The sequence below is a fragment of the Prionailurus viverrinus genome, chromosome E3 (genome assembly GCF_022837055.1).
Source record: "Prionailurus viverrinus isolate Anna chromosome E3, UM_Priviv_1.0, whole genome shotgun sequence".
Taxonomy (NCBI): domain Eukaryota; kingdom Metazoa; phylum Chordata; class Mammalia; order Carnivora; family Felidae; genus Prionailurus; species Prionailurus viverrinus.
In genome coordinates, this window is record NC_062576.1 from 18648758 (window position 1) to 18665253 (window position 16496).

The window sequence follows — 16496 nt, forward strand, 5'->3', positions numbered from 1 at the left end:
GGCCATCAATGCCTGGGATTTACTTATTTTTGGGTCTCAGGACCCACCCCATAGCAGGGACCCACTAAATATATGGATTAATGTGCTCTCGACAATCATAGAATCACAATCCTAGTGTTGTGATCACAATCATAGAATTTTTCTAGGAACTAGAAACGATACCAAAATTCACTTCTACACAGAAATGGGAGACAGCAACTGAAAAAGGAAAGCCAAAGGAGCCCAGCTCTGCCAGAGTGAGAACACATTACACATCCACAGTTATTATTGGCACAGTGTGGTGTCGGTGCACACAAACACACCCACCCGAAGCCACGTGTCAATGAAAACAAAGTCAACAGAAAGTCGAGGCAGGTGTGAGAATTCTATGGTTCAAAAAAGAGAAGCGTGTGAAACGAACGGAAAAGCGAATAATCACTGCGTCACCGATTTCAATAAATAACATCCAGACATAACCCGAATCACGCCAACCCCTCCCTTCTTCGCCCCTAAAGCCACGGTGCTCAATAGTTTCTCACGTCAGTCCCATGCCATTGTCCTGCTCTGGGGGCCATCACCTCTCCCTTAGGCTGCTGCGATCGCTTCCTGCTTCCTGACTCGTCTTTCCCTCGTGTCCCTTCCCCTTCGTCCACAGTCCTGGCTCACCTGCCACCACAGGACACCTCCTCAATCACCAGCTTGGCTTCCTCAACCTTCTGCACATATGGGCTCCCCCAATTCTACTGCAGTGGTCCTCAAACCACGATCCCCCAAAACTGGCCCGGAAGCTTTCGAACAATGGTCCTCCACCGATGAGCACAAAGGCCGATCGATACCGCCCGTCTCTAAAAGTTGACGTCCACGGTCACAGGTGTTCGTGTGTTTTAGTCCAGCCATCTTGGGGTTGTCTGAGGAACGTTACACATCCTAGCGTGTCCAAGAAGGTAAAAGCCGTGAGAGTAGTGAAAAGGTTCTAAGGGGAGATGAACAAGCATGATGCAAATTAAGGAAATGATACGCTTCACCGTGAGAAATGACGCCTCCACCGATTTTCCCATACAAATATGGGACACGTTCATTTCAACCTTAGCAGAAAAAATTAAAAATTGTCTACTTTGGGGAAAGATGGCTGTCAGTGTTTATTAAGCAAAGAAAATAAGGGTACACTGGTTTTAAACCTTGCTTACTAATGTTGATTTATTTTGAGAGAAGAGAGAGAGAGAACAAGTTGGGGAGGGGTTGAGAGAGGGAGAGAGAGGATCCTAAGCAGGCTTCAAGCTATCAGCGCAGAGCCTGACACGGGACGGGGCTCGAACCCATGAACCGTGGGATCATGACCTGAGCCGAAATCAAGAGCTGGTTACTTAACTATGAGCCACTTAAGTCCCCTGACTTTAGAGCTTCAAAGCTTTTAAGAACCAACTTACTCTATCTATTGGATGGAAACGCATCCAGAGGCTTGTGAATTTAACCACCACAATTGCTCTGGACTTAAGAACATATGGATCTACAAACAGCCATTAGTTCACTACCTCATTGGAAAATAAGAGCTGGACAGACTTTTCCCACTGCCGGCAATCAGACAGTGTCGCCTTGTTCCAATGTATAGTAAACAAACAAGCAAACAAACAAAACATGAAGTTAAAGGACAAAATGGTCAGTGGGTTAGGTTTCCCCCGAGAATTTTTCTTCTCCCTGGGAATCGTCTACCACCCATCACCCCTACCTTCCTGTTCTCAAGATTATTCAAGTGTCACATGTCAGAGAAGGCTTCACGGAACCCTGGGCACGTCTCAGCGACCCCATGGCAGCGCCCACGCTACATCTATCCTGCACCCACCGTACCCAGTGAAGTAGAAGTACTTTCGTGTATTTCCCCAAGGTACCGATGCGCATGGGTTCGAGTGGCCAGTCCTGTCTATGCATCAGAGTATCCAGCGACCAGGTGAAGTCCAAGCTGGTAGACTTATAAATGGAGCTGGTCATTGCTTAGAAGAATTTCTGTGCAGTTCTGAACGTTTATTTTCATTTGAGTACCTTGTCACTCAGTCTACCGCTTATACTATAAACTCTTTAGGAGGCAGAAATTTAACGAACCCATTCAGAAACGATAGAAAAACTGCTAATGAAACATGAATGGAGAGATCAAGTGGACAACTAGGCCCAAGTATCTCTGATAAGGCAGACACGTAAAAAAGAGAACTGTGAGAAAGGACAGAGAGAAACATGCTGGGACCAATCAAAAGGAAGGAGTCTAGGCAAGTAATTAATAAGGTGTAATTCACAGGGAATAGCAAGACGTCAGAAACGAGTCTTAAAACCTGGAGAGAGCTGAGATGAACTTAATATTGTTTTCGTGTCACTGGCTACAAAGAGGCTCCTCCTATTCAAAAGCAGTTTCTTCTATAATCCACAGGGTCGGTCGGATTTTCAACAGAATCCGCTTTATTTTCTGACTCTCGTATCAAACCTGTACCTAGTCGTGAATGTGTTCCCTCAAGATTCTGTCACTGCACTCATTACGTGATGTACCTGAGGAGAAGAATGTGAACTTGTTTACCTTGTCATGTGTAAATAAATCAAGGTGTGGCATTCCTACTTCCTAAGGCCTGCTGGAACAAGTACAACCGGCTGTATTCAAATTATCTGCTTGTAGGTCTCTCGCCCCACTCCAATTCCTAGGAAGCCGTTATCTTTTTAACCCCAGCATTTGACAGGTTCTCAGCAGACAGGTGTTGAACCGAACCAGGTGATTAAAAAACGAAATTGACAACTGGCAATTAAATGACCAAATAACACATATAGAAAACTCATCAAGAAATACAAATATGGGACACATTCATTTCAACCTTAACAGAAAAAATTAAAATAGGTCAATTTTTTAGAAGACAGCATCTACAAGTCAGCACAGCGTGACGGTGAAACGTGACATTCATCATATCACGCACGGTGACATACGATCCAGTGTAAATTATTTGCCGCACCGTAACTCAATGCCAGCACTATCGTTTCGAAGACAATTTAGCAACACTAGGACGACATAAAATGTCCTACGAACGTCATGATTTCATCAGAAGAAAATAATTTAGAGAGAAATAGCTATGACCATTAAAATTTGGATTGGCCATGTCAGACCAAAGTGGAAGCCCAGTGTCCCACGTATGGATAAAATCCAGCTCAAGCTAACTAAGCCAGTTGGAAGACAATTGTGAGTCCAGGTTAAAAAAAAAAAACAAAAAACAATTCAAACCGTAAGAGACTCTTAAATACGGACAACAAACTGAGAGTTGATGGGGGGTTGGGGGTGGGGAGAGGAAAGCGGGTGATGGGCCTTGAGGAGTGCACCTGTTGGGATGAACACTGGGTGTTGTATGGAAACCAATTTGACAGTACATTTCATTAAAAAAAAAAAGAAGAAAGAAAAAACCCCGCAAGTTTGAACTAATAACTAAGGCCACCGAGAGGCAGAGACCAAGTCAGAGACGGTCCAGAGGCAGAGCTGCCAGATGGCAGGGAGAGCCTGGATATAAAGAAGATGGAGGAGAAAGAGGGGGATCGCAGGTGACAGAGGAGATGCGGTTCCGGCATTCAGTGCGCCAGGGCGGGTGTCCACAAACTCTTCCTGCAAAGGGCCAGGCGGTAAATAGCATGGGCTCCGTGGGCCATACAGTCACCGTGAGATCTGCTTGACTGTGCTGCTGCAGTGCGTGGCTGTGATCCAATGACCCTTTTTCACAAAACAGGCAGTGGGCAGGATTTGGCCTACAGGCCAGAGGTTGCTGACCCACGGCCTAAGGAATACAGGGAAAGAAGGCCAATTTGAGGATGCAGTTCATGAGCTGAATTTCAGCAGGACTTTTAAACAGAGAAGTTCAAGACAAAGATCAATCTAGAGATGAAGAGATTCCAGGACTAGAGACATAAAATTAAGGAGCACCCAGAGGGGTTCAGTCGGTTAAGCATCTGACTCTTGATCTCGGCTCAGGTCACGATCTCCCGGTTTGTGAGTTTGAGCCTCGCGTCAGGCTCCGCCCTCACAGCGTGGAGCCTGCTTGGGATTCTCTTTTCCTCTCTCTCTGACCCTTCCCTGCTTGTGTGCGCTCCCTCTGTCTCTCTCTCTCTCCCAAAATAAATAAACTCAAAAAAAAAAAAAAAGACATCAAGTTGAAAGTCATCAGCCGTGTGGCGGTAGGTATAGGGATAGGACCAGGGATACGGTCTGAGAGGACAGAAGATGAGGCACACCTCCCAGTCCAAATACGGGGGCGGACATGCAATGGCACTTCAGATCACTGTGGCCCTGGAAAGACAGGGACATTATAATCTAACCCCCCTTAACTCAAACTTTTTAAAAAAGGGGGTCCTATTTTGACTTGGAGTTCTCAATCCCTTTTCCAAAATAAATAACGTTAAACTTTCAAATTCATAGATGAGAACGAAAACTTCCCACTGGCTAGAAAATAAGGCAGTGCTCCAGTGTTTTTTTCTTTTGAAATATTTTACACTCCAAAATTATATAATAGGGGGTATAGCTCAGGGGTAGAGCATCTGACTGCAAAATTATGTGACATATACGTAAAGCACAACGAATAATGATAAAGCAAATGTCCCATCCCCATCTCAAGAAAGCGTTCACTACCAAAACACCACGGTCCAACTTTTCATTCGGTAAGAATCAGTCTCGCAGCTAGAGGTCAGAGCAGGCAGCCCAAGGCCAGATGAAGCTTGCAGATAGATTTTCTCTGGCCTACGTCCAGCGGTTTCTTTTCTTTTCCTTTTTCATTGCTGATATTTAAGTATCAATAAACTTCACACAAAAAAATCACCGTTCTGGAGTATCCTTAAAAATGAGAAGGTGGGTGTTCAAGCACCCACATTCACCATGTCAACAGGTAGCTAGACTTGCCAAGAGCAAGCAAGCCCGTGCAATGAGCTAGTTTTGCTATTCCTCGCCTCTTCTACTGCCCTACAATTACCTTCCCTTCGCTTATTAATTTTACCTGCCTAGCACTTGAGTCTGTGACCCCTAGTTACAGAACATCATTGTGGTTTCTCACTTTCTGGAGTAAGGGGGCATTACCTAGAGTGAAAGGCAAAACAAAACAAAACAAAACAAAACAAAACACAAAAAACCATCTCAGACTCTCTCAATAGGAGCATTACTGCTGACTAAACCAGCTCCATAACCCCTTATCCATCACTTTGAAATCTAAAAAACAAGGTTTTTGGGTAACTTATTTGGTAACAAACTTGACCTGAACTAACATGAAGCCATTTACAATCTTTAAGTGTTCCATATAGCATGAAGTACCTTTATATTTTCACTCTAGAAATATTCACATATTCAACAAAGGGCTGCTGACCCACACCATGGATTATACAGTAACAGCATATGTACATTTTAACTTTTCTAAAATCTGAAAAAGGGGCGCCTGGGTGGCTCCGTGGATTAAGCGTCCGACTTCGGCTCGGGTCATGATCTCGAGGTCCGTGAGTTCGAGCCCGGCGTCTGGCCCTGTCCTGACAGCTCAGAGCCTGGGAAGGGGGCAGGGTGGGGGGGTGAGGCCTGGGGAAAGCTTGGGTCCAGACCCCAGAGGACGATGCTCAGCGGGGCCGGGACAATGGGCGGCGGGGACCCGCGCTGGTGGGGGGTGGGGGGGGGCGGGACCCGGGAGGCCGGCCCGCCCCGCTGTTCCCGGGGGCTTGGGCAGCGGCTCCGAGCTGGGCGCCTGGCCGCTGCGTGGCGCAGGCTTCGTCCCTGGCCCGCAGTGGACCCGGTGTGGAGCGGGCGGGCGGCCGGGCCGGAGCACGGGGCCCCGCGGGGCAGCGGGCCCGCCCCAGCCCGGGACACGACCCCGACCCCCGGTCCCCGACAGGCACGCTGCCGGCCGGCCCGGCAGGGCTCACTCACCTGCCCACGGTCTGGTTGGCGAGCTGCATCGTGCGGTTCAAGGGCAGCGGCAGCGGCGGCCCGCGGGGCTCGGACCTGGCGCGGCTACATCGCTTCCGGGCCGAGGCGGCAGTGGCGGCGGCGGCTGCTGCTGCGCCTGCTGCAGGGGCTGAGTGGCGGCGGCTGCGCCGGCTGCGGTGCAACTGCGGCGGCTGCTGCGCCTGCTGCGGGGGCTGAGCGGCGGCTGCCGCGGCGACTGCGGCCGCGACAGCGGCGGCGGCGGCTGCTGCGGCTGAGCGGCGGCTGCTGCTGCGACGGCTGTGGCGGCGGGTGAGCGGCAGCGGCTGCTCCGGCTGTGGCTGCTACTGCGGCTGCCGCCGCGGCTGAGCGGCGGCGGCTACGCCGGTTGCGGCTGCTACTGCGGTGGCTGCGGCGGCTGAGCGGCGGTTGCTGCTGCGCCTGCTGCTGCGCCGGCTGCGGCTGCTACTGCGGCTGCGGTGGCGGCTGAGCGGCGGCGGCTGCGCCGGCCGCGGGTGCTACTGTGGCGGGTGCGGCGACTGAGCTGCTGCTGCGCCGACTGCGGCTGCTACCGCGGCTGCTGCGGCGGCTGAGAGGCGGCGGCGGCAGCTGCTATGGCTGCTGAGGCGGCTCCGGGCCGGAGCCCCACCCTCGCCGCGTGACTTCCAGTGCCGCCCTCTGCCAGGCTCAGGCGCCGCGCGCGGTCTGACCCCGCCGCCCTAGCCCCGGCCGCCCCCCCACCCTGGCTGCCCCGCAGACGCATGGAGCCCCCCCCCCCCCCACCCCGTCCAGGCGCCGCCTGGGTCCCGACTCCCGACCCCTGCTAGGCGGGGCACCGGTGGGTGGGGGCAGCAGGCGCCAGCGGCGTGACCCTGCGATCCTGGCGGCCGGGAACAGCCACACCCGGGCTTGGGGCGCTCTGGGCACGGGGCGGGACCCGCGAGGGGGGCTGGGGGGCGATGGTGGGAGACGCGAGGGGTTGGGTAGGCGGTTGCCTCCGGATGCCCCCTTTAGGACTGTGCGGACGCGCGGGTGTAGACCTGTTTCTACCTCCTAGGTGGATGGGTGCTGGCACTGTGCACATTTCATGTCAATTACAAGAAATTGTTACCTGGAAACCACAAGCTGCAGAGCGCTGTGTGCTTTGATTGGACTTCCCGGGAAAGTCCAAGGCGAGAGGCATTTTCCCCCGCAGGTGCTCACAGGTACCTGGGGACCCCCAGGGATGGCCGCGGGGCAGTGGGGGGAGGGTAAGGGATGGGAGGTCGTGGGCAGGGCTCTCGCGGACCCTAGCAGCCCCGCGTGCGGTGTGGCGTTGCCTAGAAACGCCTGATTGTGATTTGATTATTAGCCTCGCGCAGGCCTCCCTCTGGAGACAGTTAGCGGGACTGTCCGACTGCGCTGGACGCTTTTTGCCGAGCGGACCAGGTCAGTTCTGTGACCCGCAGCGATGTCCTTTTCGTTTGGTGGCCTGGGCCATTCCCTAGAGCAAGTGGGTGGCAGTGTGGCTTCCTTCACTGACCGCATCTCGGAGGTCATCAAAGATGTGCGGGTGGAGGGAACCGACAAGGTGGGAGAAGGACCTGACTCTGACCGAAAAGAGAGTCAAGTGAGTCGGGAAACCTTAAGATCGGAGAATCAGAGACTTAAAAGTCTTTGTAGTCACCTGGAAGAGAAGTATGAAGCCTCGGAGCTTCAAATAAAGCGGCAGACTCTTAGCTACCGACATCAGCTGCAACAGAAAGAGGTAGAAATGAAACTTCTTAAAGTGAGACACATAGGGCTCAAGAACCAGTTGCTGGAGCTCCAATCAGCCCTTCAATCCACCACAGCGTCACCTTCCTTGGGTTACGGTATCAACTACTTTGCGTCAGCTTCCCCGGGGGATGACCTGGACTTTGCTGACCTCATTTGGTCACAACAAGAAATAAGCAGACTGTCAAATGAAGTTTTAAGACTGGAGGCTGAAGTTAGCCATCGGAAGCATTTGTCCCAGACTTCAGCACCGGGAGCGAATAGCGCCGAGCAAAATGAAATCTACAAACTGCAGGTTACCATCAGGGAACTCGAACAGAATCGACAGGAGGCAATTGATGACCATCAACTTGAAAAGGCAGTACTGCAGAACGTCTATCAACAGACACTGGCAGAGATACGTCGCAGGTACCATCAAAAGTCAAGAGGCTATGAAAAAAGAATCAAAGAACTGGAAAATCTGTTAGAGAAGGACGACTCTGGACTCAGAGCAGCTGATGAGTCTGTCATTGAGCATATGCAAAACACCATTCAAGTGCTACAGACTGAAAAAGCGGAGTCTACCAGGAAAATTGAAGAACTTGAGGACACCGTCAAAGACATCAATAGCAAATTATCTTCGGTAGAAAGTGAGAGAGACGCTTTAAGGAGAGAATGGGACCGGATACATGAGGAAAAGAAAGAGAGGATTGAAGAATGGGAATCGCAGCCTTCCGTGTTGAGGCAAAGTGATACAGTGACGGAAAAGGAAAGAGTTCTTTCCGAGAGTACAGCGGTGGAAGAAGCGTCTGGACTGCGGCAAGTGCTGTCCGATGCGGAAAAGGAGATGACGCCACGGTGTAGCTCAACCCAGGGTGACAATCTCATTGGAGACGATCTGAAACTTGAAGAGCCACTCTACGTTTTAGAACAAGAAAACTCATTAGGTCACGGACGGGAAGCACTTCAACTGGCACTTTGGAAAGTGAGCCATGAGCAGGAAGTGATTGAACGTACGGCTCCAGGAGGTGTGAATTTGGATTCAGAAGGAGAGCATTTAAGACGTGACTTGGAGGCCGACGGACAAAAATCCACTCAGGGTAGGGCCGAGAAGGAACTCCCAACAGCAGAGCTGGGGGACTTCGATGGACAGAAACAAACCACACAGCCCAGGGTTTGGATGAAAGGTCAGCTATCAGAACCACAAAATGAAGGCAACGGCATCAACGGCAACGTGGAACACGATCTCAATGATGAAAAGAGAGCTTGTCCATGTGAAGAGGAGCAAATGGACAGAGCTAAAGACTTAGATGCGCAAAACGAAGAATCACCTCAAAGTCAACTGGCTGTTAATGATTTGCATCGGTCAGATCCGTCGCAAACACATACTTTAAACATCCCGAAGGAGAACGTTGAACTTAAGGAACATATTAAACAAGACGAGGAGGAATCTGCTAGAGCTGAGAAGGAGCCAGCACAGTCTCTTAATCAAGACTCTGACAATACTGTTGAAGATGACTCACTTCCACGGAGGGAAACGACGGTTAGAAAGTTGCAGCAAAGCCTTTCAGAAATGGAAGAGCTGAATGGCAATTTAAAGAAAGCTGCTTGCAATCTCAAGGTGGAAAATGGAAAGTTGGTTTTGGAGCTTGAAGACGTAAGACGTCGGCTGGAAGAAACTACTGTCTGTAACCGTAAGAATTCTCTGGAAACAAAATCTATTACGCGGGCCTTAAAAATAGAAAAAGGACAGTTAATCGTAAAATTGTGCCGGGCTGAAAAGAAGCTGTTGGAGGAAACAGCCAGGTATGAGCAAGCTATTAAAGAACTGACCAACACGTATCACTTGTCTAAGTCCTCCTCCCACTTAGAGCAGGAGTGTTTAATTCAACGCAGTCAAGAGAAAGACGATGAAATACTACAACTCAAAAAGAGTGTTGAGCAGATGGATGCCGACCATAGAGACACTAAGGAAATGCTCTCCTCTGCTCTGGAGGAGCATAAGCGATTGACACAACTTATTAAAGAGAAAGAAATCTGTATTGAAAAACTTGAGAGAAGGCCAGAGCTCCAGGAGCTATTAGAGAAGTACGTCCAAGTCGTAAGAGAAAACGAAATTTTACAGCAAACCGTGGAGGAGCAAGACGTTCGTCTTGCATCCGCCAGAGAAGAAAATGAATTTCTGCAAGACGAATTGGAGTGTCTGAGAGAACACAGCCAAACCGTACCTGTGGTCGACCCGCAAACGCAAGACTGTATCATGGAACTAGAATCCGAGGTGTATCAGCTGAATGTAGAAAGAGTCTGTCTGGTAGACGAAATCAAACAACAACAAAAGATCATTGAGGATCAACGCCAGGCTAAGCTGCAATGGCTTCGTTCTTTACAAGACCAGAAACGGAAGGTAGATGATCTAACACACCAGCATGAGCAAATGAACATTCAACACGCTCAGCTCCTTTTAGCGAAAGATGAGGAGATTAAGATTTTGCAGAACACAATAGAGGAAATGAAAGCCCAGATCCTTCAAAAACCCAGCACATTCCTACAAAACATTCTGATGTTTCTCAAGTAACAACGATTCAGCATCTTCCTGTAGAAAAACGGAAGTGAAAAGCATGATTTACCTGAAGCTGAAACTGAAAGATTAAGTAAAAGGAACAAAAGGCCAAGAGTTGGAGATTAAAAATAAAAAAAAAGAAAAAAAAGAAAAGAATTGGAGATTAAACTCCTCACTGAAAAGAACATCTGATTAACTGAACAGACTGAACACCCATCCAAAGAGGAGACTGGTAAACTAACTCAGATTATCCGGCAAAAAGATGTGGAGAGAGACGACCGCCCCAGCAGGACGTCTGTGGCTTCCTACAACCAGAATGTGGCAAACCTTCAGCAGCAATTGCAAGGTATGCTTTGGAAAGAGAACAAGTATTAGCTGCCTTACAGGAGAACTAGGGAAAACAGCAATCTGAACAGAGAGTACCACAAAATGACAGATAGAATGGTTGCCAAAGAAGCATATCTCATGAAGCTGTAAGATGAAAATATTCACTAGAATCGAGTCTAGCGACCAGGACGTGTTTAGAGACACGATTCAGAATTTGTCACACGTTATTCAAGAAAAAGACACTGAAGTGGATGCATTAAGGCAGAAATGTCAGGCTTTATTGGCAATTTTGCCAACATCCGGCACTGCTGATGAGGTGACAGGTGTCAGTATCGATGGGGTCAAGGAGCTTCTACAGGAACGGGACAAATTAAAACAGCAGGTTAAGATCATGGAAGAATGGAAATAGCACCTGATGACTTCGGTACGAAATACGAAGCGGGAGTCACCCCAGCTTCAGAAACCTCTTCAACAACTTCAGCCGAGGGTTCTGACAGTGACAATAATCCTAGACTACAGATGACCTGTATTGGCCTGGTCCAGAGTCACGAAGGAAACGAAATCAAACGAAAAAAATTCCGAGACAGGACTGACACAAATGCAGCTCAGCACCGCGGAGCTCTGCAATGGCAAGGATCTGCTTTTAGGGAAATTCGCCATCATTTCGTTCCAGCCCTCCACCGAATCATCCGAGTCAGCAGGCTCTCTTAAGGCAATTAAGTCTGACGTATCGAGTGAGTCTTCTCGATTGCTCCATTAGGAGGCAGATGAGCTCAGAAAGTCAATGCAGGAAAAAAGATGCCACAATGAGAACCCTCCAGGACGATAACCAGAGATTGTCTGCTTCGACTGCTGCCCCTTCAGAACTGGAAAGAAAACAACACGAACACCCCGACTCGGAGATCAAGCAGCTCAAGGAGAAGCGAGATGTTTTACCAAACTTACTTCAGGAAACACAGCTCCTGTTTTCCCAAAGCAGAAAACGTGATGAATTGCTTCCCCTGAACGAGACTTTCACCGGCGACGTGGGTGAAAAGGAACTATTGAGGCAGGCAGTAACAAATCTGAAGGAGGCTGAGTACTGGCTTTAGAAAAAGTACCACCATGTCTTAAAACTACCCTTGGATCCACACCCAGAAACACAGACGGGATTTCCCAAGCCACGGCCACTGCTGTGTCTCTGATTAACCCACCTGGACCGGAAACGGATGGGGGTGGGCATCATCTTCTAAATGCTGTGACTGACACTTTACCCACGTAAACACCATTAATACTGTCACCTGGGAAGAGGACTGACCTGGCCAAAGACCTTTCAAAGCAATACAGGATTCTTAAGCCAGAGAGGAGACAGTACTTGAAAGAAACCAAGTCACTATGCGTGTGTACCTTATCACAAAATGGCCTTTTGCGAAATGTAATAGATTTATAGTTTTGGTTTAACTTAAATAAAAATATTCTTAATATTTGAAGAGACTGTCTCTTAAGGACTGCAGAGGTATTCACCAAACTGAAAACAGTGGCTACTTGTGGGGCACCTGGGTGGCTCAGTCGGTTGAGCGTCCGAAAAAGAGCTCAGGTCTATAGGCAGGAGGGAGCAGGAAGAAGAAAGTAAAAAAAAGGTGGGTTGGTTATTGCAAGGTTCCTTTCCTTTAGGGGATGTAAGGGGCTTATCATGCAGATGACCTGACTCATGATGATCAGGCTAGTCAACGGTTTAAGGTTCCCTTTCTGGGAGAGCCAAAAGTGTAATTACGTTAAGTCTTAGTTTGGTGGAGTGGGACTTAGCATAAGCGACTCCAGTTTGGGTATGCTGTCTTGTCTTTAACACTCTCAAGGTGGGAAGAACCAGCACTGGAAAGGCTCGCCCAGTTGCCACTAGAGAAGGAGGGGCATCTGCTTCAGAGCTCTGCACTAAAGCACCTGGCTCTGCACTAAAGCACCCCTAAAGCACCAGGGGTCAAGTGGGGCCTTAAGTACAGTCTACGCTTTCCTTACAAAGCACATTCCCTGGTTCAGGGCTGAATGTGCCAGGGGAAAGAGACACATTTTCCTCCAAGAAGGAGCCCTCCCATTGCCAAGCTGTGTGGCCAAGGGGTTGTGTCTACCCAGAGGGGGCACATCTTGCAAATCCACTCAAAGGCATTATAGAAGCTAGCAGCAAGCCTGAGCTGTACCACCCCTGCACTGCTGTGGCCCTGAAAGGGCGGGCCTACGCCAGGCGACTCCATCTTGTTCTGTGTCCTTCACCTTGACCACACCTCCTCCCCTCGACTCCATCTTGTTCTGTGTCCTTCACCTTGACCACACCTCCTCCCCTTGAGTAAACCCTCCCTCACCTGCCGGACCCTTCCCCAGGACCCCTCCCCAGCCAATCGGCTGAGGCCATAGCCATTACCTCACCAACTGCCCCCAGGTCCCAATAAAACCTTTGTCCTTTTGAAACTCGCTCTCTGGGGAGCCTGGGTGGCTCAGTCGGTTAAGCGTCCGACTTCAGCCAGGTCACGATCTCGCGGTCCGGGAGTTCGAGCCCCGCGTCGGGCTCTGGGCTGACGGCTCAGAGCCTGGAGCCTGTTTCCGATTCTGTGTCTCCCTCTCTCTCTGCCCCTCCCCCATTCATGCTCTGTCTCTCTCTGTCCCAAAAATAAATAAACGTTGAAAAAAAAATTTAAAAAACAAACAAACAAAAAAAAAGAAACTCGCTCTCTTTCCCTGGTATCTCACCGCTGCGTCGGTGCAGGTAGGGGATTGAGCTCGAGCTAGCTCGAATAAAGGCTCTTTGCTTTTGCATCGGACTCGGCTCCCTAGTGGTCTTTGGGGATCACGAATTCTGGGCATAACATTTGGGGGCTCGGCCCGGGATCCCCAAGACCCCCAAGGGACCCCCGACCCGGAGAGCCTGACTGGCCACGGTTAGTGTCTGTTTGTTCTGTCTTTTCTGTGTGAGCTCATTTCTGGAATTCTGGTAGTGCCCGACGCGGTCTAAGTGGACGCACCGGAGGACCACGGGCCGGGAGTTTCGGAAGACGTTCCGATTCTCCCTTCTGGAGGGACGTGGAATCCCCTCATCTGTTTCGGAGGGACGTGGAATCCCCTCAAAGGTCTGAGACGAGGCGGGTCGCTCCCGCTGGTCGGCGTGAGGCCGTCGTCTTTGGAGGGACGTGGAATCCCCTCATCGGTTTTGGAGGGACATGGAATCCCCTCAAAAGCTAGCTTTCCGTTTTGCTTCCATGGAGTTGGAAGACTTTGTAGGGGCCCTCTGTTTGTCTGTTTTTGGGTTTCTCTGTTTTGCTCTGTGGACTTACTGGACGGACGTTATGGGACAGACTCAGACTACTCCTCTAAGTATTATGATTGATCACTTTAAGGATGTGAGGGGAAGAGCTAACAACCTCAGTGTGGAAGTCCGAAAGGGTCGGTTGCAGTTTTTTTGTTCAAGCGAGTGGCCAACTTTCAATGTCGGATGGCCACCAGAGGGGACCTTCGACCTCCCTACCATCCACTGAGTCAGGAATATCATCTCTCAGCCTAAGACGGGCCATCTTGATCAGCTCCCTTACATTATCACTTGGCAGGACCTTGTAGAAGCCCCACCCTCTTGGCTTAAGCCCTTCCTAACCCTGATCCCTCCGGAGCCAAAACCCATTCTTGCTTTGCAGGAGACAGAGAAGAGGAAACGTCTTACCCAGCCTTCAGCACCCCTCTACCCTGTCCTACAGGGGGGTACTGAAGAAGAATTAATTTTTCCTCCCCCATATAACCCCTCTAGGATGCCGGAAGAACACCATCCTCCCCCTCCGGGGCAGGCAGACGCTGTTCCGAGAGCGGGAGGCGGAAACACTCCAGGGGGAAGCCCGCCCTTTACCAGACAAAGGGCTCAGAGGGAGCAATCCCCCTCCGCCGCTGACTCTACTATTCTGCCCCTGCGAGCCACCGGACCCCCAGACGCGGAGGGGAATCAGCCCCATCACTATTGGCCTTTCGCCACTAGTGACCTCTACAATTGGAAAGCTCAGAATCCTAAGTTTTCCGAGAAACCGGCAGGGCTTATTGATTTATTAGACTCTGTTCTTTTTACCCATCAGCCCACGTGGGATGATTGCCAGCAGCTTTTGCAGGTCCTGTTCACGACTGAAGAAAGAGAAAGAATCCTCAATGGGGCCCGAAAACTAGTTCCGGGCGCAGACGGGAATCCCAACCAGGCTCAGATAGATGCCTCCTTCCCCTTAACTCGGCCCCAGTGGGATTTCAACACGGCAGAAGGTAAGGAGAGGCTCCGGGTCTACCGCCAGACTCTAATGGGGGGTCTCCGAATGGCTGCTAGAAAGCCAACCAATTTGGCCAAGGTAGGAAATGTACAACAGGGAAAAGATGAATCTCCGGCTGCCTTTTTAGAAAGGATCATGGAGGCATTCCGTACCTATACCCCCATGGATCCAGAGGCTCCGGAAAGCAAGGCAGCTGTTATCATGGCCTTTGTAAACCAATCGGCCGCAGACATTAGGAGAAAATTACAGAAAATAGATAGACTAGGAGAAAAAAGTCTGCAGGACTTACTGGTGGTAGCCGAAAAGGTATATAATAACCGGGAGCCTCCTGAGGACAAGCAGGCTCGCGCCATGGCGGCTGCCAGCAGTAAGCAGACTCGAGACCTGGCCAGAATACTGCTAGCTACCACTGCTGACTTCCCCGAGGAACGAGACCGCCGTCTCTGGCAGCTGGCAGACGACGCAAGAAAAGGTAAAGGAACCACCAAGAGGGGGAAGCAGAGGCTGCAGAAGGATCAGTGCGCATACTGCAAGGAGATAGGGCATTGGGCCTGAGATTGTCCGAAAAGGGCCGGCGGGAAGGGAAGCAAGGCTGATCGAGTAAAAGTCCTAGAGCTGGATGAACTAAGTGATTAGGGGAGTCAGGGTTCGGACCCTCTCCCCGAACCCAGGGTAACTCTTAAAGTGGAGGGGACCCCTATTGACTTCCTTGTCGACACCGGAGCACAACATTTGGTCCTCCTCACCCCGCAAGGAAAACTAGCTAGCAAGAAGTCCTGGGTACAAGGGGCAACTGGTATGAGCCAGTATTCATGGACTACCCGAAGAACAGTCGATTTGGGAACGGGCCGGGTATCCCACTCCTTTATGGTAATACCAGAATGCCCCTACCCGCTGTTAGGACGGGACTTACTGACCAAGATTGGAGCTCAGATAACTTTCAGACAAGGGGGGCCTCAGGTCACCGATGGCAAGGGCCACCCCATCCAGGTCCTGACCATGAAACTGGAGGATGAATACCTCCTCCACCAGGAGGCGCTCCCGAGAGAGGATAATATAGACAGATGGCTACAAGAATTCCCCTCGGTTTGGGCAGAGACAGGGGGGATGGGACTAGCCGCTCACAGGACCCCAGTCCTGGTAGAGCTCAAGCCAGGAGAGAGTCCGGTAAGGATCAAACAATACCCCATGTCTCAGGAGGCCCGGAAGGGGATCCAGCCACACATCCGGAGACTACGAAGCCTAGGGGTACTAGTTCCTTGCCAGTCTGCCTGGAACACCCCCTTACTGCCGGTCAAAAAGCCTCACACAAATGACTACCGACCGGTACAAGACCTCCGGGAAGTAAATAAGAGGGTCGCGGACATACACCCAACTGTTCCCAACCCATATACTCTCTTGAGCTCCTTAGTGCCCTCCAGGGTCTGGTATACTGTACTAGATTTAAAGGACGCCTTCTTCAGTCTGCCGCTGGCACCCCAGAGCCAACCCTTGTTCGCCTTCGAGTGGCATGATCCGGAGGAGGGCTACAGTGGACAACTCACCTGGACACGGCTACCTCAGGGATTCAAAAATTCACCCACCATCTTCGACGAGGCACTACACGAGGACCTGGGTGAGTACAGAAGGGAGCACCCTGGCCTCACCCTTCTACAGTATGTAGATGACATCCTGATTGCTGCCGACACTGCCAAAGACTGTGAGCGAGGGACCCAGGACCTGC

At 50.6% G+C, this 16496-nt stretch overlaps 2 protein-coding genes across 5 annotated transcripts in view; both read right to left on the reverse strand.

Annotated features, from left to right (window-relative positions):
• The window catches only part of LOC125154806 (uncharacterized), a 520558-nt gene that overhangs the window by 42822 nt on the left and 461240 nt on the right, over positions 1 to 16496 (reverse strand). The window lies entirely within an intron of this gene.
• Positions 1 to 16496, reverse strand: part of LOC125154812 (arp2/3 complex-activating protein rickA-like) — a 50903-nt gene that overhangs the window by 8834 nt on the left and 25573 nt on the right. Inside the window, exon 3 of one of the 4 annotated variants that reach the window (XM_047839480.1) lies at positions 6106 to 6408. The exons of 1 other annotated variant lie outside the window; for it this stretch is intronic. The gene's annotated coding sequence lies outside the window, so the exon portion shown is untranslated. Of the gene's footprint in view, positions 1 to 6105; positions 6477 to 11696; positions 12087 to 16496 lie in introns of those variants that run through there. 2 more of the 4 variants (XM_047839479.1, XM_047839478.1) reach the window with 2 other exon arrangements.